The sequence below is a fragment of the Lepisosteus oculatus genome, chromosome 15 (genome assembly GCF_040954835.1).
Source record: "Lepisosteus oculatus isolate fLepOcu1 chromosome 15, fLepOcu1.hap2, whole genome shotgun sequence".
Classification (NCBI taxonomy): domain Eukaryota; kingdom Metazoa; phylum Chordata; class Actinopteri; order Semionotiformes; family Lepisosteidae; genus Lepisosteus; species Lepisosteus oculatus.
The window spans coordinates 6838925-6865102 of NC_090710.1; the positions used below are offsets into that span (position 1 = coordinate 6838925).

The 26178-nt window shown below is 34.5% G+C and overlaps 1 protein-coding gene across 1 annotated transcript in view; it reads right to left on the reverse strand.

Moving 5' to 3' along the window:
* The window catches only part of hs6st3b (heparan sulfate 6-O-sulfotransferase 3b), a 157041-nt gene that overhangs the window by 32834 nt on the left and 98029 nt on the right, over positions 1–26178 (reverse strand). The window lies entirely within an intron of this gene.

Sequence of the window (26178 nt, forward strand, 5' to 3'; positions counted from 1 at the left end):
AAGATGTAGGAAACCGACTGTATATGTCCGCAAGCAATGATGATTAAAAGACCTCACTGTCAAAATGTCTAAAATGTTGAAAGTATGCCTAGAGGCTTGTAATTAATGTTTTTTTTCTAAAGAGCATCCACAGCAAATCCAGTCAACTGCTATTCAATACTTCAGAGCTTAACCAGCACTTGGACTAAATCTTCCTTTTCTAAAAACTAGAAAAAACACACATCCTAAGGGTTTGGGCCTGGCGGATGGGTGTGACTGAGGGTTTTTGGTACAACTCAGGACTATCAAGCTAAACCAGCTGGCTGCCCAGTTACTGGCTGAACTGGACATATTTAACAGCTTCTCTCAGCTAACAGCTGCTGCTTGAAAGGCTGCAGATACAGCATCCCATACAAGAACAGGACTGTACACTCCTGTACAGCGCTTTTGCCATTTTAAACCAGTGTCAGATTTAATTCACTGCTTATATAGTATATATATTGTACTGTTTTATTAAATTAAATAAAGTAAGAAAGCAAATGACAATGAATTATACTGAGACCTTTTTACAATACAGAGCCCCTTCTCCTCATCAAAATGAGTCTTGAAACAGTGCTAATATTACTACATATGAATATTGAAGCTCTAATTCCTCCTACCTGTAATTCCTAAAATAAGTTCCTCTCACTGATTAAACTGTTGGAGTTTCAAAAAGAATAACAACACCCAAGAATTAAATGAGTTTGAGGATGTTTCTTGAATATTTAGGTACTGTATAGTGTACTGTATAGATTTGATTTGACTTGCTTAGCTCAATGCCAGCTCCCTGGCCATGGGACGAAGAGGTTGGGACCCCTGCAGTGTCAGGAGTGAAACAAAGATGGGGTGGAGGAGGGATGCAAAAGACAGCATCTGAAAAGAGAGGGATCTGTGTATGATATATATCTTTAACGTAAAGAAATGAGGCCAGGAGGATGATTTGGAACATCATGGGTAAAAATGTCATCACCCCACCTGAACTTCAGTCAAAAACCGCCACTTAACAAGAGGTTGTGAACAACCTTTAGAAAATGTTAGAGCTCCTCTCTTCATTCTGCACAACCCATGTATGGTACGAACTGTACTTGTGATGTTTGTATGCATAACAGGCACACTGGCTTGCAGATTTTGATCTCGCCACAACCATAGTACTGTATTTCTCAGGTAAAAGCAAATCACTTTCTGGGAATGCTGCTTGGAAGAGTGGAACTTAAAATCTTAGATCCTTTTATCCAGGTACCAGATCCCCTGTATAAAAATTAATAGAGAATTTACTCCCTATATACCTAAAAGCATTCAGTTAAACAATTAAAGAATTGTTTGCAAGAATGGGTTTCTTCTTATTAATATTGTTTTCAGAGTCTTCACAAGTTAATTTTCTTTTTTTAATCTTATGGTACTGGAAAAGTTTGGATTGAGCTATGTTGTATTATGATACTGCAGTATGCTGTTGTACTGTATTATTGTCGTATATGTCATGCAGTATGTTTGTGAGCTCTTGATGTGCAGTTCCCTTAGAATTCAATTCAATTGAATTCAAAGTTATGCAGCAAATTGCAAGGGAGTTCAGGGTTCATCCATCTATCAACACTAGATTTCAAGAATCAATAGCAACAACATGGAGCAAGTCAATAATTGTAAGAACCAAATATGGATCTTGGGATGAAAAATCATTCCTATTAAGTTTTTAATAGGTCTTAGGGAGTAATTACCATTTATTAATACTAATGTCTCTTTAATGCATAGAACAATACATTCCTGTATAACCCATGTATGGTAAGAAAATACCTTTAAGGTAACAACAAACATGTCAGAATCTACACAGATTTGATTTGTCATTACTGACAAACAATATGACACACCGAAAACGTAACAAATACATTTAAAATTGTTTGTTTGCAGACAGAATATTGCTCCAGTATTTCTGTAGTGCAACAGAAAATCTTCAAGGAGACAAGGTATTCACATACAGTATTTTGATGCAATGTCTTCCTTTGTTATTTAGGGTGTTCTCCTCACTGGCCTTAGGTCAACAGCATTTTATGCATGAGTGTAGGTTGTGAGAAGCCAAGTCCATATTCAGCAGATACGTGGAGTGCTGCATTGGCCCTGTCCTGCTCTGCTGCACATATGGTAACAAATTAATACAGATTCAGGACCAAAAGTGTGGACGATCCCCCCACTTGTGGTACCTCTCCATCTCCATGATCTACAGTATACTTCTGTATACCCAAAGAACTCCACTTATTAAAACCATGTAAAAATGTGCATTCTAAACAGTTAATAATACTTAATAATACAATTAGCAACACTATTACATACACTGTAGGAGTGAACAATTTACTGTTTTTGAGGTTTTATTTGCTGGGCTCTAGTGGCATCCCATGGATATACTGTAACTATCACAATAGCCAAGAGCCACCAAGGTAAAGTTTGTTAAAACAGAACATAGATCAACAAGTGTTAAAATAATTGAGGCAAGTTAGTCCAGGACACTTGGAAATCTGTATTATTGATACAGGAATACAGTACAGTACTTCTATTGTAATACTGTACATCAGAAATTGTTTTAGGAGATCATAATACAGAGCACAAATTTAAATTTAAGAAAGTTCAGTAAATACAGCATTCCGAAATTAAAGAATGAATAATAACTGTTTTTAAAAGTATAACATAATTTGAAAATGATTGACAAAGTCAAGGACTTTGTAGAGTGAAAGAAAAGAGGGAAACCCCTGCTCTAAAATATGAACAGTAGCATATACCAACATGAGATAAATCTTTAGAAATGAAACCCTGCTGTTAAATAGACTAAATATAAAATATAATTTCCTTGAGGGAAAAATAAAATACATTGACATTTTTTTTTGTAAATTTTGTTAAATACTTAAATTAATAGTGGTGGTGCACCAGTAAGCACTGCTGCTTTGCAGTGCTGGAGCCCTGGGTTTAATTCCTGTGATGTTATCTGTGTGGAGTTCAGAGGTTCTCCCTCTCTTTCCTCCCGGTGCTCTGGTTTTCTTCCATAGTTCATTATACTACTGGTAGGTTAATTGGCTTCTGCGAAAATTGTCCATTGTGTGAGTGTGTGTTTTTGTATCTGTATGTGCTCTGTGATGGACTAGTGTTCTATCCAGGGTGTACCCTGTCTTGTGCTTGTTGCCTGGCAGGACAGGAGCATAACTATGTATTGGATAAAGCAGTTAGAAGATGAATTTGAACTTGAACTTGAACTTTATTGCCATATGTAACTGGTACATGTACTGGTACAATGGAATTCTTCCTTACAGAAAGTCTTTCGATTGTTAAAACAAGTGTAAAAACACAAAGTGCAGACAGTGCATCAAGACAATATACAAACAGTAGACAATGTACAAGCAAACAAGTAAACAGTTTGAATGTAAACAATGCAGACATGTAAACAATGACTGGAGATGTGCAATAAATAAGAAATCATAATGGGTGAATGGTAAATGGTGTAGATGTGGTCCAAGGGGCATGGCTAAATGTGTTCGCCAATCGCACTGCTAGTGGATAGAAGCTACTGAAGAATCTAGTGGTAAGTGTCTGTATGCTTTTGTATCTCTTGCATGAGGGCATGGGGTGAAGAGCTCATGCCCGGGGTCTTGACTGTCCTCTGTGATGGCCAGAATTTTACCACGGCAGCGGTCCTCATAGAGCTGTTTAATCTCGGTGAGACCACAGCCGATGATCTTCTGGGCCACATTCAGCATTCTCTGCAGTGCCTTTCTTTCTGGTAGGACTTAGTTTAATAATGTCATACACACCCTCATTGGGCATCATGGAAGACCAATAAATTTGATTAAATATAGGAAAAATCATAACTGCTGGTATTGTCTATACAGGTGTTCCTACTACAGCAACAATATGACTGTGACTCACCAGGCTGCCTAACTACAGTTTGATCTTCAACCGTAGGCTACCAGGGCATTATTTACTGTATGTCTTCTGCTGGCTCGTCTGCCTCTGAATTGGGTCTAGAAGATCACTTGTATATAGCAGAAGTTCTGAAAGTTTTGTGGAAGTGTCAGTAAATGAATGCCCTTGCAGTACATTAATGGTGAACTGCTGGTTAGTCAATCATGGACACAAAATAAATTAATGTAAAAAAATTACACAAATTCTGAATTAAACAGAACATTGAGAACTTTGTGAAAATGCTTTATGTGGTCGCCATGTTGTCACAAACTGGTCTCACCACGGATGAGCGCAACAGTTTGAGAGAATTGTGACTTAAACTGGTCCTTCCTGCTCACAAGTCACTATAAATTACTAATGTAATGTGATATACAGTACAAGTGAATAAATACAGGTTGTGCAAGAAGACATTTCACTACACAAATGTTCCAATGTGATCTGCTTGCAGAGTTAACAAGCAAATAGTATTTGTTGACAAACTATCTCAAAGCTGACAGCTATATTTCTATTGGATTAAAAGAGATGTATCACAAGCCTGCTTGTTTACAATGCAATAGGACTGGTTCACGTCCCCAAACGTTTTGTTGCCTCGTTCTGAATCGCAGAAAATGACAGCAATGTAGTGCTATGCATACCTTGAAATGTAGTCTATTTTGTAATATAAATTGAATGTTTTATATGTTACTATGTACGTTTTACTTTCATTGTGGTTTGAAATGCACTCATCAATACCGATTCTTTCTAACCCCGAATTAGAAATAAAAATAGCGTTCCTGTTCCCTGTTAAGGTATGGCAGGGCCTAAAGCCAGCTGAGTAAATCCATCGCTCGGAAGCGCGATCTCTTTGCACAGCATGACATGAAGACCTGAGAATTGTGCTTCCAGATTAACACCAAGTCAAGATAACGCATTATAATCTTTGCATAATGCCAATGCCCCAGATGCTAAGAGTTACCAAAGATTTTGGCATCTGGGTGTCAAGTTTATCAACTTTTTTGGTGAATTGCGAGACCTAAGCTGGTAGAGAATGCATTAACAAAAATATCTGCCAAATAATTTTGCTCAACTGGCAGATGCTTCACAAAAGGAATAGAAGGGCACCCTTATGGTTTATGTGAAATACTCCTGTCAACAATATCCATGTCGTTTGCTTTTTTTTAATTTGAGATAAAGGTGACGTGATCACTAATGTAAGTATATTTGCTTCATGTAATTTATACTACACTGGACGCTCCACATAATTTCTGAACATTTTTGTCAGAAACCTAATTCCAAGTGGCGAAATTATGCCACAGCAAAATCAAATAGAATGTGCCATGTACGATAAAGTTTATCTCCAATCTGTGGTTGTAATTCTAAATTGTTTTAGTACAGTTTGGAAATACTTTCAAGGTCATTCAAGCTGAAAAACAAATGTTTTGGGTTAGCCATAAAGCCTGAACAAAACATCTGATTCAGAGCTATTACAAAGGATTAGTTATGTAACAAATTGTGTTGGGTCAAGAAACTAAAAAAGGAAGAAAAGTAATGTACAGATTGTGCCGCAGAATCAAGGAATTATATAACATCTTATCTAACAATCAAGGAACCAGATATTCTATTTACTGTATACTGGTCCTACACTGTTTTATAAATTTAAAAACAGATTTTTAAATTAAAAAAGATTTGTTTGATTTAATTTTAAAATTATTTAACGCAAGTTATTTAACCAAAAAAAATTCTATGAAGTTTCCAATTTAGGTTCCTCTTAGAAAACAGGTCAACCACAGAACAGCTCTGTGGAGTTATAGTGTATCTACTGGATATGAGAAGTTTATGGCTTTTTTGTGTGTAATACTTACCCTAGTAAGTATTAGTAATCAGTATTAAGTCTTGTGAAGCGCAGAAAAACGGTTAAGCCCAAAGCAAAAGTTTAACATTTCCAGAAAAAAAGATTTTGAAATGGTAAAACGTAAAATGGGATAGGAAATCAAGGAAAATGGATGGTAACATTTTAAACAGATTCTGCTTGAAGCTTTAGTCCAAAAGTGAGCAACTCAAGAGTTTAAAAAAATGTGATTCAACAAGAGTAGTTTCTTATAAAACAGCAGTTTTAGAAAAGTGAGTACAATAACTGGAAAACACAAGGAAGAGGAATACTACAAATAAAAAATAAAATGAATAAATGCATGTTTAATTTAACATTGTTTATTAAATAATCAGTACTACAACAGCAAAAGAACCATCAAGGATAAAATAAAATATATCCCGAAAAATAGTGGGAAAATTCTAGATAATGAAAATGACATTTCTGATGTAGTTACAACAACAACTTTGCCCCAAAGGACATAGCTCTTTTTTGAGTAGTATCAGCATAGGGGAGGCAGAAGGATTTCTGGCACTAGAAGCACTCAAGAGGAATGAATCTCCCGGACCAAATAAAGTCTTATCAATTGTACTTAAGGAAAACAGAAATGTTATTCAGAAGCCAGCAGTAAGTTTCCAAAATCCTCAAAAGCAATAAAAAGGCAACTCAGAGGACACAGTGTGGATATGCATTACAAACTGAGAACAGGTGCACTCACATATACTAAGGGTTACATTAAAGGGTTGTGGGAGTATGGTCCAAGCTACCCAGTCATGCTATTGAAGTCAATAAACTGGCTTCTTTCACAAAATAACTGGATGAGATCCTTGGATCAATTAATTACTAACATATGAGCCTCCTCTCAAGTGCAACTTTTCTAATGTTCTTCCATGTATCCATTTTCTAACCGCTTCATCCAGTACAAAGTTGTGGGGGTGCCAGAACCTATTCTGGCAAGCAATGGTCATAAACACAATACACCCTGGACTGAACACTGGTTCTTATGCTCTTACTGTAGATAATAATAAAATATAACACATTAATGAACAGTATACTGTATGCTTCACAAAAACAATAATGACAATAACAGCTTGAATTGTCTATTTACATTTTTATTTTGCAAATAAATTACAAATCCTTAAAAGGATCCCTTTTGTGACAAGAAAATTAAAAAATAATAATAATAGAATACAGTAGACAAAAGGGGATATGAAAACAATTTATTGTTTTTTTTATGAAACCTTCCCAATAGTTTCAGAGAGCAGCGAGAAGCATTATACTGCACAGTGAGTGCATAATTAATATTTTATTCTAATGTGGTGATGTCTCATTATATGATCTGGGAAGCAGATATATAGTACATTTATATTCTTGGTGCAAAAATTATTTTCCTTGCATTTAAAGTTGATTATTTATATAGTTTTTATATCTTAGCAAGTATTAACTATTACCCTATAGCTTGGCTTCATATCTACAGTCTATTAATAACAATTATGAAACGTGACATTACAGGGATAATTTATGCTTAGCTCATGCCATTAAACAGATAACTGATGTTATGCGAAGACACAAATAAGCAAGCTCACCATGCATTTTACAATACTAAAAGGATAAAAATACTGTAACAGGGGACACTAAGAAAGGCCCCTGTTACAGTACATGAAAATGGCAAAACATCTCTCATCATTTCCTATAAATAAATATGTTTAAATATTTAAGTATATTACAGGAGCTTGTGTCACATTAGTTTTGCTTGTCATTTTCTTGCAAACATTCTCAAGTTTAATAGACTATTACCTAGTCTATTAATACCAGACAAATAAGGACATGTCAAATAGCACGAAAGCAAACTATATTCAGTCATCAGTTGAATGTTTTTGCAGCATCGAGATCCAGACAAAATTTGTATCTCTTTATTTCCCAAGTCCACGTAGTAGTCTGTCCATTGTCACATTTTAGAATATCTACAACATGTGGCAGTTTTCCTGGTTTGACAGATGGCTTTTACATTCTGAGACAGGCAGAACATACTTCAGCAACATCATGCAAATGAACAGTAACTAAGCAAAAAGAGCTTTTCTTCTGAAGTACAGCTTCAAGCAAGTTATCCTTTAACTTTGACCCATCCAAATATGTCCCGAATTCTTCTCGATAAGACTCCCTTCAGAATGTTGCAGCATTACTGATGTTTTTGTGTGTTCTGTCAGTGAAGAAACACCTTGAAACTGACACACCATGTTCAAAGTTCAAAATTCCATTTGCTATTGCACTAAATTGACACTTTTTCCTCATGGGAAAGCAACACAAAAAAATTGGTATGCACTATAAACACTGTATACCATAGCAGTACACTAACTCGGGAAATACTAAAACACATTGAAATGTTTTTTTTTGTAACACTGGGTGTCTGGATTTTCTATTTAGAAAAACGGGAGGTAAAATGAACCGTTCATTTTGTAAATGTTTTCCAAATAATGTCACAAGTACATTAAGAGTGTGTGCCCGGACAAAGCTTCTAGGCAATAGGAGTCACGTTAAGGTACAGGGAATGGAATTCATAGCCATGTTGCAATTACAGTTTGAAAACAGAATATCTCAGGTCTTTTTTCCTCCAGTAAAAAAATAAATCAATTTAATAAAATAGCTTATAATAATAATAAGCATTTAGGATTCATTTTTGGTGGAAGCAGAAAATAAGGATCTTATTTAAATAAACATCATTCATTGGTTTGTGTTTGCACTTTCTTTCTTCTGCTCTTTGTCCTTTGTGCATTAGAGTGCTCTAAGAATGTGTCCTAAATTTATATGGAAAAAGCATTTAAAAACAATGAATCAGTGCAGGCATGGTCAGATACAATTCAACAACATAGAAGGGGGTGAGAATATGGGTTTTAAGTGTACATATTTCAGTTCATTTTTTAAAACATTTTGTTCTAAAATGTTAAGCTCAATGATGATTAAAAAAGTGCAATATACAGTATGCGATTCTGTAGGCTGAATTCAGCATAATAATTATGCAGAAACCAACTCAGTAATTCAGTAATGTAGAAAGAATAGGCGATATTTTTTTAATGTATATTCCTAAATTTATCACATGTAATTGGTTGCCAGAATATTAATTATTTTAAATAAAATCAAAACAACGAATACAGGGTTCTTTCTTCAATTCAAATTCTTCAGCTGTGTCCTTCTGCTTATTTTAATGGGTCAAAGTTCAGCATAATTTGTTAGAAGCTGTACTTCTGAAGAAAGCTGTTTTTGCTCATTTTCTGTTCATTTGCAGGATGTTGCACAAGTACAGTTTGCCTGTCTCAGCATTTAAAAGCCATCTGTCAAACCAGGAAAGCTGCCACATGTTGTAGATATTCTAAAACGTATCTTTGACGATGGACAGACCAATTACCCAGTCAATATTTTAAGCAAGAAATTAGAAAGTTTCTAATTTCTTTTCATTTTCTGATCATTAGAAATTCTCAGAAACTGTTGTACATCAGTGTTTTTGAACTTAATCTGTAAGGGAAGAAAATAGAGGGAATTCCTATATTGATACATTTTTTTCATGTAAGCAATATAGAGTGATAAAAATAATATTTCTTTATTTCCTCTAGTTCCCTTTGCCACAGAGCACTTTATGGAATTATTCAGAAGTTTACAGCAACAGTAGACCATGGGGGCATATAGGAGACAAAAACCTCTTCTTGTTCAAGAAAGATTACAGAGTGGTGAAGAAGAGACTGCAATTCTAAAATTGTTCATTATTGTGGAAATTAAAATGAGCTTAAGTACATAAGAATGTTCTTAAACAAAAGGATGACATTCAGCCCATGTGGCTAGTTTCTTTTGTCTTTAGCAATAAATTGAACCAAAGATCTCTTTCCACTGGGGGGAAGACAGGATAACATCTTAAACAGCATGACTGAATAGCCTGTTCCATACTTCCACAATCTTTATTGTAAACAGACCCCCACTTCTCAATTGTAAATGTATTTCCAGGTAGTTTTCAGTTGTGTTCCTTGGTTACTATTTCACTGTTGATTCTGAAGATATCTATTATCTTCAGAATATCTTATAATTAAGTTGACTCTGTCACTATTTTTGAGCACAGTGGTAATGGCTGTGAGGATTAGGAAACACAGAGAATACAGTTAATTATAACTATACAGTATATCCTAATATTCTGTATGCTTTTTATCGCTTCACCACATTTTATGAAATTGAAAATGTTTATTTTAGCACCTTAATCTTTTACCATTAGTAGCCTTTTCAAGATGTGTTTCCAATCTTAAACATGTAGTTTACGGTTTTTCTGCCTGTATTGAACATCCTGCACTTCATTACATTAACTGTCATCTGTTAGTTGTTTAATCATCCCTAATTTTTCTCTTTTTAATTTCTTTTGCAGTTCCTGCAGTGTTTATTAATCATTTTCTGTTGGTGCTATCAGCAAATGTGACTAGTTTGCAAACTATAACAGAATCTAGATAGTTAATATAAATTAGCAAGAGAAGTGATCCTAACACAGTACCTGTGGTACTCCACTAATTACATTATTCCAATCAGAACCTTTACCCCTTATCTTTAACCTCTGTTTCCTGCCTATTAACCAATTCTTGATCTAAGTAACAAGGATGTCCTAAATACCTAAGGCTGAAATGTGAAAATATTTTTTTTCTTTAACAATTTTTTTTTCTGGAAAATATAAATCTACATACCATATTGCTTTGTTCACACACCTTACTGCTGTTGCTTCTTCAAAGAACTCTAGAAAGTCAGATGTATTGGTTTTTATTACATGGTTCTGTGCTGTTATTCTTTTTATGGATGGCGTTTACATAAGCAATTTTCCAGTCAGTGGGCATTACTCCTGTCTCGGGAGACTGCAGAAAGAGTTTCATTAATGATCTATGAATAACAGTCCTTAGTTTCTTAAGTACAGTTGGTAGATTTCTAGTATACAGTATGTAACACATCTGCCTCTCCTATGCTTATATTATGTAATATAGACCTTTGTCTTTCCTCAGCCTGAGGCATGTTGTTGATTTCTTCCTTGCCAAAGGTTTCTACTTGGGTGAACTATTTATACATCAACCATTTCCCTTTCATCATCTAGAAGTTTCCCTTCATATAGTAGATATATTTCATCATTCTTCATAGCTGCTTTAATGTTGTAGTCCTGGAAAATAATGCTTATTGGAATATTATTTTCTCTCAACAGGACTTTCTAATACTTTTAAATCAATTTTTGTTATTTTCCTTTATTTGGATGCTGAACTTTTTAATCATTTAATACCCTTTGAAATCCTTTGAACTGTTTTCTCTACTAACTTCTAATTTTTCCTGTTCTAATTTGCTTAAGTTCCGTCTGATTGTTCCATATGTTGTTTTTCTGAAACTATAAACCTTTTTTTAACTCTGCCAGTAGAGCATACAGTACATAGCAGGAAGTTCACCTTTTGCCCCTCAGAGATAAAGCCCACCCTTGATTCTTGTTTTTGATAAGTCTGTCCATCACTAATGCAGTCAAACTCTCAGTTTTGTAAACTTTTCGCCTGTGCTCTTAACTGTGACATTGCAGAGCAATTAAACCATTAGTCAGCCCTTATTATGGAGGCACAAAACATTTTCTAGTACTGTATTGTATGTTGAAACAATTAAAAAATTGAAAAAAGTTTGAAAAAGTATAAGAACCTGACTGAACCTTGCTATAAACAAGAAGCCTTGGTATAAAGTGTTACAGCAAAATACATCAGTCAGTGCAAACATCTCTTAACCCTCAAATAATTTTATCTATACTGTAGCAAAATGGGCAGCACTGACCCATAACTGTACAGGATGTCACATATTTTGGCCAAAAGGTGGCGCAGCTCCCATAACTACTATGTGTACTTGATCTCATTATTAGCATGTATGGTACAGATGTTATCATACTGTCTAATAGAGGAAATACTGCAGTATATGATCATAAGCAATTAACAGGGTCTGCGTTTTCCCCAAATTTCAGTTCTCTTTATGACTGCACCTTGATAAATCTCTTACTTTTTGAGACAATAAACAAGACGGTAGTGGTAGAGGATGATACTGTTGTTATTAAAGTGATCTTATCACTGACATTAGCTTATCATTATCATTAGCTTGTTTATCATTTTTAACTAGCTAAGCTGTACTGTATATTACCACTATTGGTACGTGAATAAATGACACATTATCAATACCCTTTTTTTCAAAATCCCTATCCAAGATGGGCAGTTTTATATATATACATTATTTATTATTTAATTTCTCTGAACTGAGAAATGCAAAATTAAGGCTTCCATTCTTTAACAATTTCTAGCATCCTTCCTCACATTGTTTCACTGCGATCTATAACAGTCCTAATGATATTTTAGCCTATGGCCTTTATCATTATATCATTATTATTCAAGGAACATTTATCGGTCCACTTGACATTCATACCCTGATAGTCCGCAAGTTTTCATTTGCTCAAAATCACTTGCTATCAAGGCAATTTAGCTTCTCCATTAAAAAGAAATAAATGCCTCAGAACCTAATAGCATGTTGCAATAGGAACACTCAGCATCCCGAATTTTGCGATTAAATTTTAAGATCATTAGACTTATAATGACATTATTGCTTTAATGTTTAAAGTGCAATTTCCTCTTGGTATTGGTATTAAAATGGTTAAAGAGACCTTATATTGAGCAATTATGAGAAAATATGCACTTTGAACCAGTTGCTATATTCATTCATGGTTGATACAAACAACCAGCCTGAACAATACACTGCCAAAACCTGCACATACCCTGAGAGACCACTGTCTGATTTTAAACAATATGGGATTCCACTTTAGAAAGTAAAAATCAATACAGCGCCAGACATAGCACATCTTTGTTTTTCTGTGGATGAACAGCACAATTCAAATATACTCTAGTGGTAAACACCCCAATATTTATCCAGAATTCAACTTTGATATATTTGCTTTTCCAAAATTGTCCAGATCTGGTTGGGAAGTTTGTCTTTGAGGAGTATGAAGTGTTGCCCAACTTGCCTCTTCAATGGGGAGTCACAATACTTACAGTATGCTGTGTGGTACTTAGTTTGAGTCATTGGTCTGCTTAATTAGTGAAGCTGACAAGCAGCAATCTTCTAAAAAAGTCCAATCTATTTACTGTTAAATGTATTAGACTTCATGACACGACCATACAGGCAATTAATTAAAATGTATGCAAAGTCACTTTATGTGCACTATATAACAAATGGAAGCTGTAATAAATTTGAACACTGATGTACTGTACAGTATGTGTACATGCAGAGAAGTATACCACACATGTATTTGCCATTAATTTTGTTTGCCTGTCAGTCCATGTCAATTGTTCCATTTTTCCATATTTGCAATGACTAAACTGCAGTGAATGTGGAAAATCAGACACAAGGATTGATAGTATCCCCCCTGTCAAAAGTATGTTAAAATTAGATGATGTATTTATGTACTGTATATGCCTTGCTGTTGTAGACTTACAGCTAACCCTCAAGTATCTAGTTTGCTAATGAGGTTTGCACTGTGCAGGGTGTGGGTGTGTTTACAGTAGCAGTATACAGTAGGAGTGGAGTGTTTTATTTTGTGTTTGATTACAAAACGTAAGACGTTTTTTAACAAAACATTGATATTTGGTGGACCCAGGAAGAAAACTGAATTATACAAAGATCTGGAATTAGAGTTAGTGGCAGAGTAAGTGAGGAAAAGATAGGAATAGTGTAAGTATACTTAAGTATACTCAAGATTTTCAGGAATAATTACAATGACCGCAGAAGCTTCAGACATTAAGCTTCATGGGGACTATTGGGATATTTTTAGTTGTTTTTTTGTCATTGTACCATGCAATTGGTATCAAATAGAAAAAAGACATACAGTTTACAGTATGTATTCAGCATTCTGGCTTAAAATCCAGTCTGCAAAAATGAACAGTGTGTTATATTGTGTCCTAAATTGGCATTGGTATTAATTAAAAAAGATAACTCAGGACCCTCTCCATCTGAATACAACTGATTTTTTAAATTTGTACCATGTGTACAATAAAAAGCACTTATACAGCTTACCTGTTTTGATACATGCTACAGAGATACAGTATATGCAGTGCAACATGTTTCATCTGAGATTCCTCTCTTCTCTTCTCTCTATATGGACAATATTCACTTAGTCATTGAATGTCAATGACCAGCAATTCCAATTACCATTAATCTTCCAGCACTCTTACATTAGAGCACTCTAATAATTGTATAAAATTTTAGGTACACAAGAAAGAAGACTGATTCTGAAAAAATGTTCCAAAATTGATAGATTTGCTTAATCTGTACCAGTATATTTTAATTCGGCTTCTGCCTAAAGTTGCATTTAAAGACTGTTCTTAGACTCTTAACTTCAAATGATGTACTGTAATCAAGACAAAAATAAACCTAAAATCTAAAATAATCATTTTATAACTAGCAAGAACACAACAATGTTTCTATACTTCCTTCTCAGACTCCTCACCATTGAATTCTTCTGCTTTGTATTTGAATGCACTCTACAGTATCTCAGTCTAATTTTTAGAAAGCTGTGTTTCCACGTAAACTGATATTACTTGTGATGATTAAGAGCTACAGCAGTTAATAAGCCCAACCTCAAAATATGCCGCTCTGTGGGAATGGAGGGTAAACAAATTATTTAAAATGCAAACTCTGCAAACACTCCAATGTTGTACTTGATATAGTTCCAATGCTTTTACTAAGAGACACTCTGAACTGCCTCTCTCCTTGCTACAGTTTGATATATCAGGACGTTTTAGCAGGGTATTTTGTTACAACGCAATACATAGTTTATGGGAGTCAGAAATTTAATGGTATTTGACATTAATTATGCAAGATGAATTGCATTTTTTTTCTTCTTGTGAATTTCCACATTACAGGATCTTGGGGGAAATTAAATCATACAGTAAGTTGTCGTAATGTGAACAATTCGCCAAATCCACCCTCCCTAACCCCTATTCCGGAATTTCTAACATCCCACAATTACCCCAAAGCAGCAGAAGCAGAAGGATAGATTAGAGAGGTTTATTTGCACTCTTAAAACTAATGACACTTGATAAAGTAAACACAGTGCTTCCTGGGAAAGCAATCTGGTAGAACAACAGGCAAATATTTCCAACAACTTGTGGTTTTCTTACTGCTTATGTCCACTCATGCACCCTGCTTTTATTTTTAATAATGATAGTATCTGCCAGCAAAAACACAGATCAGTGTTTGCACCCTCACTGTCAGGTGTCACTATGGAATGTCATTAGTGTGTGTACAGTGAGGAGACATACCAGCTGATAATAGCCTGAAGCTGTCTGCTCAAATGACATTAAAGTGATGGAAATGAAATTCTAGGTGAGAAACACAAAGGTCTTCCACAAGGATTTATTTTTTTATTTGGTTAACTTACCTACTAATTCTGAGGCAAATAGGAATGGTGTAGTAATATTGGAACACTGTTCTATTACAATAATTTCAATTTCAATAACATTATTGTTAATCCTGTTTGAATTGTAATTGTTTATTTTTTTTTGCAAAATTAAATAACCATTAATAAATAATAAATATTCAACAAAAGCTTTGACTTGGTATTGTCAGACCACATATTTATAGTACACATCCCATTCACTATCACCTGAAAAGTACTGGTTTCTCTTGAAGTAAAAATGAACAAAAAATGGCTGAGCCCATTTAGTAAACACAAAATACACCAATATTCTGGAATGCTATCATTTTACTTGCTTCAGTTCATTATGTAATTCCCCTATACTGTAGATTCCCATGTGACTCTAAGTAAAGTAGGAATGTGTGTATGCCCTGACCAGCTTTTGAATGTTATCTGCAAACATCAATTAAGCTTTTAAAAAGCATAGTATTAATAAGCTTGATTTCGTTTTTTAAATTACAGTTTTAATTCAACTCATTACTAGCCCGAGGTCTACATTTCTTCCTTTTACTTTTGTCCTACGTTCAATAATAAAGTTATCATCAGCTTTCTTATAGAGACATTTAGCAGTCACCTAGGCCTTGGATGAAAATTTTGGATATCCTGTGATCATAAGAAGGAAACACATTAACTGGTTTTCTAACACATAAGAAGCTCTTCTAACTTCTAATTTTTGTCTCTATTTTTTTCTTACAGAAGGAAATAAACAACCTGAAAACATAATGAAAGGATGTCAATATGCAGGAGTATCTTTATTTGAAGAAATAATTTATGCTTTACTCTGCACTGTAGAATTCACATGAACTTGTAAGTATTCAGTATATGCAGCTGTACCAGCAGAGAAAGATATGTTTACTTTGTATTCTTCATATTCTGTACTTGTTAAGCCCACAGAATAGTGTGTATAGCACAATTTAATCTTGTTTACATCCAAGGTTGTTGAGCTTTTCAATCAGTTGTCTAAGCTTAAGAAAGAGCTAGACAAACCCCTCCAGTCTGGTTTCAGACAGCTATACAGCACAGAAACTACCCTGGTTAGATGACCTTCTTATAGGTTTTTACTCTGATTCTGTTTCTATCCATATTCTCCTTCATTTCAGTCCTGCGTTTGACAGTGTTAACTATAATACCTTACTTTCTTGTCTTGACACTGTGTTTGGAGCTACTGACACTGGTCTTATGTGGTCCGTTTTACCTCTCTGATTGCTGTCACTTTGTCTCTCAGCTTTAGGTCTGGTGTTCCTCATGGCTTGATATAGGGCCCCCTACTTTTCAGCATTTACATGTTCCCACTTGGTCACCTTTTAAGATCACATAGTCTAAATTATCAATTCTATGGTCCATACTAAACCTGACCTGATGTGTCTGTCTCTGCTCTCTAATTGCATCTCATACATAAAAACATGGATGATTCAAAATGTCCTTAATCTAAACTGCGACAAGACTGAAGTTATACTTCTTGGCACGCTAAATCAACTATGTAAAACAAATGCAGTATCCCTGTCTGTGGATGGTACTGTACTTGAGTTTCAAACAAAAAATTGAAAAACTTCTGGGTGATGTTTGATTCAGGCTAAACGTTTGACCCTCATATGCAATATTTTGTCAAAACATTTTTCTTTCACCTCAGGAAGATCGCTAGACTCTCTTCTATGTTATCGCTAATTGTTGCTGAAAATTTTGGCAGCCAGAATCCTGACCAGGTCTAGTGCAAGTGATCACACTACTCCTATCCTGGAGTCTTTGCACTGGCTTCCTGCCAGGTTTCGTATCGATTTCAAAATCCTTAACCTCACCTACAAGGCTCTGCATGGCTTCCCACCTCAGCACCTGTCTGAGTTACTATCGTTCTACTCCCACCTCACAACCTTTACTCGTCTAATTCTAGTCTCCTGTCTATCCCCCAAGCCTGTCTTCACTCTATGGGTGACAGGGCCTTCTCCAGTTATGCCCCAAAGCTCTGAAACTCTATGCCTAAGGATATCAGAGAGTCACCTTCCCTTTTTTCGAATCTAGACTGAAACCCTTGTTTTTTAGAAGGGCTTTTATTTAACTGGTTCTGTGCCCCCCTTTGCTTTTCTACTGTACTCCCTTCAACTATCTCCTCTAAATGCATATTTTTTGTGATTGTTGTTGTTCTGTAAAGTACTTTGAGAAGCCACTTTTAGGCTCTCTAAAAATATTTGTATCATTATTACCTAAATCTCATATTGTTCTCAGCTCAAATGACACAGGAGTAAGAACAAACATTTTGATATTGGCTAGATTAACTGATTTTCATAATGAATCATTGTACAGAAATAAAAGTAAGAATTCACAAAATCTATACTAAGCAATACCCCTTTTCTGTGAAGTGCTGTCTAAAAGAGGGGGAAAATGGCAATTACAATTTTAATCCTAAGACTTCATGGATAAATCACACACCTAACAGGTATAATAGGATCCTGATGCAGTTATTATATAAAAAAAAAACTCTTTATAGTTTATGGTTAGACCACCACTGTTTTTAAACATAATTTTCAATGTTACATTTTATGTTCCATAAGTATTTAATTTAAAGAGGAAACATTCAGAACACTTTGTAAAACGTTTACAGTGTTTCAACAACTCTGTTAAAAGAACAGGAGATAGAACCTTTAGAACTAAGAAGGCTTTAGGGGCATTTCACTAACTATCCCTCTGTAAATATAAAAAAAGATGTGAAATGCAGACTTAATACTGTAGGGCACAGATGAAAACCTGTCTTTCCTAATGGACCTAGAGAAGGAAACGATGCTGCTATAGTCATTTCAAGATTTACACACACAAAAGCGTAATTACACAGTCATATTCACACAATTAAAAGTGAAAATCAATAATAATCTCTAAAAAATCCTTCTTCAGTCTGAGATTAATTGTATACTGTATAGATCAGACAGTGGGGGAAAGATGATAGTGTTAGTTAAATGCTATGTCAAATAACAAACATAACTAAGAAAAGAAAAAACGCAGAACAAATGTTTGATTAATTTTTGACATCGGTATTCAGTTCATTTTCAACTATATCTACTGCAGAACCACACAGAAGAGAAACCTGGAAGTCCAAATGGCAAAACTGGAAAACACAGCCGTGGTTTTAACACAGCACAGCTCACTAGCAACTGAAGGTGTTTCTGTTTTTATAACCTTGAGAAATTTCAATTTCAATTGATTTAATAAATATAGAAATTAAAAATAGATTCAACCATATAGCAATGAAGACACAACACAAGTTTACAACTGTAAATAACATCTGTATACAGTATATTCTATCACTCTCCTCTATATAAAGTATATACAGTACAGTGTAGCTATGAACAGTAAATAATTTTGTTGTTCCTAAAACCTACTGTATCATAAACCCTCTGATCTATTGTATATCCTGAGTAATAAACTACTGTAAAGCACATTGGAACACAAACAATACTATTTATTAGTATTATTATTTATTAGTAACAGATAACAAGCAATGAAAAACAGATCTATCTGGAGACATGATCAACTGGACCATGTATGTTCTGGTGACTATAGGAAGTGGTTTTCAGTGTCCTATGTAATAGAGGGATAAATCTAGACTAATAATGGGAAACTAGCTAGGGGCAGAAGATCCAGGACAAATTTTGTATATTAAACTAATACAAAATGAACCATACAATTTTATTTGTGTTCCTAAATTCCACAAAGTGGCAGCAGTGAGCATTGTGAGGTTAAAGAAATTGTATATTTTGTGTACCTGCAAGTAAAATCATTATATCATTATCCAAAAAAACTGATTTCTAGCCTTCTAACATGAGCTGTTTACATCACCAGAGAATTTGTGATTCCTCAAGAGTATTGTATTAACAGTATAGAAGCCAAAGAAGGAATAACAATGCACTTTACAAGAAAATATGAATAATTCAGATAGGGATTATGTCTGAATTCGGGACAAGATATGTCCAAATCAGGAGACATATAAGCTTGACTCAACTTGGAGAAATGAATGAAGTGTCAGATTTTAAAATAAATAACCAAAAGGGTGTGTGTACCAGAGAAGCAACTTGACAATTGATAACATGTCTTGAATAAAATAACACTCTGTGTTTTAAGTTATAATGTTTTACTGAATTTGCTTTATTTCAGAAAATAAAGCAATTCCATATTGTCAAGGACTATTTACAATTGACTAGGCTGCTCCAGGTTTCCAGGGTTCTCTGCAGAAATGCTAAAGCTGTGTCTGTAGAGATGAAAGCTGTCAGTTTGTATTGTCTGTTTGGACCATCAAGCCGTAAGGAACATTTAAACTAATGATAGACAGTAGGGTACATGGACAATCACATTGAATGCAACTCACATGTACTGTAGTTATATTTCTAGAGAATAATTGTAATTAAACATAAAACTACCATAAATTGTAAGCTTATTCCTTGACACATTTTAAATAAGAGATATATAGTCTGTTTCATATTGGATTAACTTAGTTTCTAAATATACAAAGCATATACTGTACCTTTAAAATCTTTAGAATCATGTTATTATTATAGCTTGCAATGTAAATGTATAAATCTTTGATAATTAGGTTATTGACTTTGCTAAGGATGACCGTCATTAATCAAGGAGTTTACAGATAAAAACCCACATTCCTTTTTCATAAATTATCAAACTTATTATTCAACAGAGACCCGAGAATAAAAGAAATGTTCAGTAAAGAGACAATAGCAGTATATAAGTTCAAATCTGAAGTCTTCTTAGGATCTCAAATGAAATGTCAGTGGGGTCTCTGACATACTGTACATTTGTTGTTAATACTGTTCGGAAATTTCCTAACGCTTAGTGAAAACCCAGGCTATTGTGTCTAACCTAGATTCTTCATTAATGCATATGATTAGCATAGAACATTCCAGACACTTGGACTCTAAACATCAGTAATGATCAAGTTTTCCAACTAGAACACTTTGAAGTCCTACTGTATGTCGAACTTAACATTTTGTATTTCAGAAGCAATAAAAGAAGACAATTTTGTTTTTCCATTTGGAGAGGGTCATATTTCTTAAACACTGTCCAATACATGCCTCTGCCTGTATTTTTTTGTCTATTTACTTTGCCTACATTCTTGAAGTTCTGATATTGGCTGATATTGACTGCTGCCTGGCACATGTGCCTGATACATTCCCATTCTTTTCAAATGTATGACATGATGGATGGATATCTGAAACATACATTATTCGTAATGAATAACATTTCCCTAATGCTGTCTCCATTCTTAGTGACAGCTCGTAATAGGCCATTTTTGCAAAGGAGACTTATGGTATCTTGTTCTGCTGCTTGATTCTGATGGAATGAGGACAACACATCATCTAAGAAACAAATGAACAAAAAGCCCTTCATTTTCTCTACAGAGAACTGGCATGGAAGGCACCTGTCATGTTTTGCCTGCTAAAGTGCTTATATTGTCACTAAAACAAGAAAAAAATGCTTAAGAAATGTCTGTTCAAATATCTGGAAGACATCCTTCATGTCTTTTTAGGAAAATGGTTTGAAAGAAGACACTTTTGAAAAAGATGCCAAAAGTGTTGCTGCTGTGGTATTAAATGTACCGGGGCAGTGTGTTTTCTTCTAGTCCAATGACTTTCAATCTTGTTTGGTAAAGTTAGACAAACATTCAGAACAGTACAGTATGTGTCTATGAGGACGGTTTTAGGAGATATTGTTTTATATAATACATTACCTGGGGCACCTACTATCATTAAACTACTGCGATATGATGCATGCAATAAAAAACCATACAGAACAACAAGAATGCCAATTGTTCATTCTTCTTAAGGCAAATAATGGGTCATTTACGCCGGATCTACACTGTGACTGCTAACAAGGGCAAACTTTCTGAATATCTTAAATGCAGCCTTTTTCTGCATTTACAGTACACAGCTTTTAACTGAGTGGAAATGTAACAGGCATTTACTTTACAATTAAATATTGTTTTTCAGACAATTCCCATACCATCAAATTTTTTTTAAATTAAAACACATTTTCTAAGAGATAGAAAAGCTGAAATCGTGCCCTCCTTCTTTTTAATATATCAATCCCATAATGCCTTATGAATTTCACCATGGAAGCAACCATAAACCGTGCACCACTATCCTGTACGAATTTCAGAGTTCAGAAAATATATATTTATATAACTATTTCCCTCCTTGAAGCAGTGTATTACTAAATGCATTAATCAGGTTGGGGCCTACACGCTTCTAGTTACTTGTTTGGAAGTAACAAGAAGACATCCTTCTAGCTTTATGTTTATTTTAATGAAGCCAGAGATGAATTTGTGCTTAGCAACAAAAAATGTCAAATATGTAAAATTTCAAAGTAGAGGAATAAAAAGACTGAGAAAAACAAAATGAAACGTTTGGACACAGTAGATGTAACTCAAAGAGATGACAGATATGAAAGCTGTGCTACCAAGTAGCAAGAGGCTGCTGTGACAAGAGGAAAAGAGAAAACACACAAGCAAATAACCTCCTTGTCAGCAGCAGTGAAAATGACAGTCCCTGGCATCCCAGGGAGCTGTCAGGGGGGAAAGTTGTGCGTTAAATAAAAAGGAAAACATGAAAGTGTTTCCTCAGAGTGTTAGATGGATTTAAGACTGCAATACATTTGGTACTGTCAAAAATAAACTCCTTCACAAATATGCCTGCATCAAAAAAAGCAAAATTTTTAATCATGTCATCTAACAGCCCTGGGGCTACATACTGTACTTTATGTGTGAACAAAAAAAAGATAATCTGGATTTCTTTCTTTGCAGAGTTTTAAAACTACTTGGGTGTCAGGATAAAAATCATTACCCATTTCCAAATTATATGGACAAATTTGGCCAAAGGTGCTGATTTACAGACTAAGAAGCACAGTGAGCAGGTTTTTCACACTAAATTAAGAATGTTAGGTAATTTATCTGGACCAAAAGTTGTATTTTTGCATTCTACTGAACAAAATTCATTTGTGCTGAAAACCTAAATCTAAAAGTTTGACTGAAGAACCCTTCATCGAGTCATTTATAATTAAAAAATGAAGGTAGGCTATAAACTATAAAATATCCAGTGTACATTGCACTACACTACTGTATTTCTTTTTTTGTGTTATAAAGGCTTAGAAATAATTGAGAGCACATGTACTGTAATTTGATGGAAAGAAATTGACAGAAAGCTTCCAGTAAGTTTTATTTTAATTAAGATGAGCTCCTGGCTTTACAGGATTTCTGCAGAGCTGGCATGACAAAAGGGGTCTTTCCAAGAACATGTGAAAGTTTACAGGGAAGACGAGGCCATTCAGCCCAGTTAGTTCATTGGTTATTAGAAACTAATTTATCTGAGGATCTTTGCACATACACATAGAAACATCTAATGAATGCCCACTGACCTAAGCTGAAATTACCTTTTGTGTTTTAGGTCGCAACATTATGTACTATTGTTTTGGGGAAAGACAAAAAAAAGAACTTAACACCACAATGCTGAGCAACAGTTTTTGCCCCTGCAAAGTTGGAAAAAAAGCTATTAGCTCCTCATTGCTGGTATTGACAGCTGTTAAACAGAGTCATTTGAAAAAAAATGAATGTACAGTATGGGTACTAACAACATGAACTTCAGAATTTTCCATTATTGTATATCTTTATATTATATTATTATATCTGCTTAATGTATTTCAGATGCCTCTGCAGTGTGAAATATATATTAAGACAAAATGTTAGTTCCTGCTTTATGCTGCAATCCCATTCATCAAACTTTTTATTAACATTTCTACTCTCTTGGAGGTGTTTGCTTGATTATTTATGAATGTTTATTGACTATTGAATTAATTGAATATTAATTTGTGTGGCACATGATTAGCTGTGTACAGTACCACCAATTAAATACTTAACCCTGGATAAGAGAGTCTTCTAAGCAAATAACAATAACAGCAATCATTATGACTATTGTTGTTACAGTACGTCCCAGTGTGTGATCCTACTGTAGTGTGCTTTGTTGCTATGTTCTACACTTCCTGACCTTGATTGTTCTCCCTTCCCCATTGGCCCATCATTACATCATTGTTTCCATATGACACCATCATCAATCAGCTTCTCGGCCAATCAGAATGCACCTTATACAATATATAACTTGGAAGTTTTCTGAATGAAGGGGCTTTTGTTTGACATCGGTCCTGGTCGGCTTAGCTTCGGCTTCATTTCACTTTTGGTTTTGCTTCGGCTTCGTTTCGCTTCTTGTGTGTGTGTTTTCGTATAGTTTTGGCTTTGTTGGTCTGTTGGTTTATGTTTGTCTCCTCGTACTCTCGTTTGTTTTATGTTTATCCTTGTTTTGCCATTACCTGGCCCAGACGTATTGTATCAACCTCTGTGTTATTTTGTACCCTGTTACTTGTCTATTCTTGGTTTCCTTTATTTGTATTTGTGTATACTTTTGTGTATATGGTTAGTTTAGGTTGTCGGGTACATTTTGCACACGTAGTTGGTCTCTGTATTAGTAACACTAGTTTAGGATGGGTAAGTGCCGTTTTGTCTTGTATGCTTTTGGGTAGTCAGTGAAGGTTAGCTAAGAAGACTCCAAAGGCCGAGTGTTTCAGGTTTTCTTTTGTAGTTAGGTTAGCTTTCCCTCACTTTCTTAGCCAGCTCCATTTTGTTTGTTGTTTTCTTTTCTTTGGCACTGCTCTAGTTCCCTCTCTCTGTATGTTTTTGTGTCCTATTACAAACCAGTCACTTATTTTTTAAAATATTTGGGCATATGATCAATGTCAACAGTGAGGTGAGTAAGTGATATAAAAGACATACAGTAAGGCGATGTCCTGCATTTCTCAGCACCCATTTTGCTAAGGGACTGATGTGTTAGATTACTGTATATGATACCACATGGTGTGGTTTTATTTCCACTGGAAAAGTAATGGAGGCTTATGCCAAACCTCTGTCCATAATGGTTAACAAAGAAAGTGAAGACTTATGAGAATACTCTCCTCTAAGAAGCTGATTTAAAAGTTATAAGGTATAAAAAATGAATTTCTTCTACTATTCTGGAAATTTGCTGTGCTGTTGCCCTGAATATTCTCTAACAACCACCCGTTCTTTTTCAGTCTGACCACTCATAGCAAGATTTATTACTCTTAAAGTAAGCTCTGACCCGCTTTGCAGCTTTTCTCTCTCCATGTCCTTGCTTGTTTTGCACATCAGAATTACAAACTGCTTATCTTATACAGTATTGTGTGTACAAAAAAAACTGTTTGCTACATTGAGTCAAAGTTTAAAACATCCTGCTTAGAGTTTCACCACACCATAGCTGTAATAATTAAACGTAAATGTAATAATTAAACTCTGCATCAAAATATATGTTACATTCAGAAGCCCTGTTGTTATTGATCCTGGAATGAACTCCACATTACATTTCTGTTGTCTTTTTTAAGAGGTACTGTATTTAACAGTTATTCTGATACTTTAAAAACTGTAAACCCCTAATGTTAATGGTTGCTTTGTATAAAATAATGTATTTTCATGTAATACAATCTCTGTTTAAATATGGACCAAAACCCACAATAACTCATTGATCATCATAATCAAAAAATAAAAGATTTGTACTTGTTTTTCTTTACAGTTAGATTGTCCATCCAAATGTTGACAATAAGCCACTTTCATATTCTGTAAATTATAAAAATTATATTATATTATATTTTTATAATATTTCATCTTATAAAAATATAGGAATATTATAACAAAGTGGAGGACATTCATTCCTTCTAGCAAAAAGTGAAACTGATGCACAGATCTCATCTGGATGTTTCTTGAACAAAAACAACATGGCAATGGAGCTTGTTTCAAACTCCCACATCCTATTAATTTGTCTGACACTTCTATCCAAAGTTGTATCCATTTACAGTATACAACTGGCCATTTTACTGGTAATTTGAGTGAACCTCTTTACTTAAAGTACAGTAGTTTCCCGCCCTGAACATGAACTAATAAGCACTCTATTATGAGTCCACAGCCATAAACTCCTCTACACTACTGCCCTCTAGGATCTGAGTTGCCCTCCTCAGTATATAAAGAAGAAAGGTCTTGAATTAATTGTAGAACTTAATTATTCTCTTGCTGAGCAAAACTGCAGTACTATTTTCACAAGCAATAGCATGCATAAGAAAAGGTTTACACAAAACCTAGCACTACTGAATTTAGGTCCTGTAAGCCTGCCTTTTCATTTTAATCTCTTATGATTCAAATCTCATTTTAAAAATATTGTTTATTTTATTTTACAATGTTAAAAACTATTTTAGTGTTTTTTTAATTGTAGAATCCTACTTTATATAAAACATTCCATGAAGTCTGACAGGTAATACTCATATTCATAGTCTAGTATTCACCTGGCTTTAAGCAAGGTACTGTATTTTGATAGACTCTGATATATACTGTACTGTATTCCTCATAACACTCTAACAAACACCAAAGTAGAAGATAAACTGCATGTAAATTGGAGTGGAAAGTGCACTGTATCATAACTCTGCTTAGGGTTCTATTTAATGTCAGCATCAATGATTTCATACCAGCTCATCTTGGTGTGAGGTTTCACAGTGTGTCTGAAGCTATTAGGATTCACTGATTAGGTTCAGGAAATGACACACTGCATTTTTACCCTGGCATTATTTTCAATTGAATTAGGTACAACTCAGCGACTAAATTATTTTTAATTAATTATATAAAGAGTGTACAGCAATAATTTCGTTAAGACACATATTCTGCTAAAATGTGACATTTGTGTTCCTGGAAAACTGCGTTATAAACAAATTGCATTATACAGTATAATAGAAATCATTGGTTAAATGAGAATTTAATTGTAGAATAGGTATTTTTTATAGT